Source organism: Phaseolus vulgaris, unplaced genomic scaffold (assembly GCF_000499845.2).
Source record: "Phaseolus vulgaris cultivar G19833 unplaced genomic scaffold, P. vulgaris v2.0 scaffold_915, whole genome shotgun sequence".
In the NCBI taxonomy this organism is placed as follows: Eukaryota; Viridiplantae; Streptophyta; class Magnoliopsida; order Fabales; family Fabaceae; genus Phaseolus; species Phaseolus vulgaris.
Genome location: NW_027174356.1, coordinates 1 through 1,523, shown reverse-complemented (window position 1 = coordinate 1,523; position 1,523 = coordinate 1). Strand labels below are relative to the sequence as shown.

The following is a 1,523-nucleotide window of genomic DNA, read 5'->3' as shown; positions in this document are numbered from 1 at the left end:
TAATTTATTATTTTTTAATTTACTTTTGAATGGTGTTAGATAGGGAAATAAAAAATATAAGAGTGTTAGATAGGGAAATAAAAACAAAAAGGTGTTAGATAGAAAAATAAAAATAAAAGGATGCTAAATGGGAAAATAAAGTGTAAATGATGTTATATAGGGAATTTAATGACATATAGTATCATTTTTCTAAAATGTTACTAAAAGATAATTTTTCAATTAAATAAAATTGGTTTTTATTTTTAGAATTATTTGTCCATTAAAGTTTATTGGTTAATTTGAAAAAAAATTAATTATTATATTATTAAATTAAACTATTAGAAATACGTACATATTTTATTAATTCTTTAGAATTTTTTTCTTGAAATATTTAAAATTTCTACGATCAATAATAGTTTGCAAGAAATTATTAGTAATTATTTATTTAAGTTTGTATATTAAATTTTTTTTAAAAAATTCTCGATTTTAAAAGTTTTTTTTATACTTTTTAGAAAAGATAAATTTTTAAAATTTTCTAAATTTTAATAAATTTTGGATGGTTGATAAAACTTTTTTTTCCTTGTTCTTCTTCTTCAGACCGTCTCCTTCCTATGCTCCACTCAGTCTCCTTCTTCTTCACTGTCAGTCTCGTTCCTCTTTCTCAGTGGTGCTTGTTCTCAGTCTCGGTCTCACTCTCAGTCTCGTTCAAGTGGTTCGTCTCACTATCTCGTTCCTCGCTCAAATCCAGGTAAGTCTCCTTCTTCTTTTTCTTCTTCTTCTTCTTCACCCTTCCTTCGTCTACTGCACTCTCAGTTTTCGTTCCTCTTTCTCCAGTCTCGCTCGTTCTCAGTCTCGTTCTCGCTCAGTCTCGTTCAGCTCAGTCTCGTTCAATTGGTTCGTTTCACTGACTCGTTCCTCGCTCAAATCTAGGTAAGTCTTTCTCGTTCTCTCGTACCCTCTATCTCGTGCTTGCGACTCTCATATTGTTGGTGACTATGCTCAAACGCAGGTACTTGAATCTGTTCTTCAGTATCACAGGCTTTCAAGTTGTTCTTACAATTAGGTAGGGTTTTTTTTTGTTTTGGTTTGATTTTATTGAATTTTCTTTTTTCATTTTTACTTCGTTTTATTTGATTTTTAATCGATGTGGATATTAGTTGACTCTTACATTTGAACCCTTGGATTAGTTGCTGTTTCGTTTTTTATGATTAATTTCGGTTTGATTTTCGTATTTAAACTGCTGATAATTTTGTTTTGAGTGATTCTGTCGTTGATTTGATACAAAATATGTTGATTCTGATGTTGGTTAATACATCTGAATACACTACTCTACGTTAATACATGCTTAGTTCTTCATAGGGTGCGTTGTGTTTCTTTTCACTCACTCTCTAACATAAATAAATACCTCATGGTAATAAATGTCATGAACAAACAAGGATAGATATACAACCAAGAGACTAACAGTAATTACAACAAAACAGTGCTTTATAATACTTGATCTATCATTTTTTTGATCTTATAATGTCATTTGATTTATGTGGTAT

At 29.5% G+C, this 1,523-nt stretch overlaps 1 long non-coding RNA gene across 1 annotated transcript; it reads left to right on the top strand.

Moving 5' to 3' along the window:
• Window positions 1-546: 546 nt before the first annotated feature.
• LOC137817721 (uncharacterized) lies at window positions 547-1,044 on the top strand. Its single transcript, XR_011082015.1, has 3 exons — window positions 547-727; window positions 814-909; window positions 989-1,044. It is a non-coding gene; the product is annotated as an uncharacterized lncRNA (long non-coding RNA).
• Window positions 1,045-1,523: the final 479 nt, after the last annotated feature.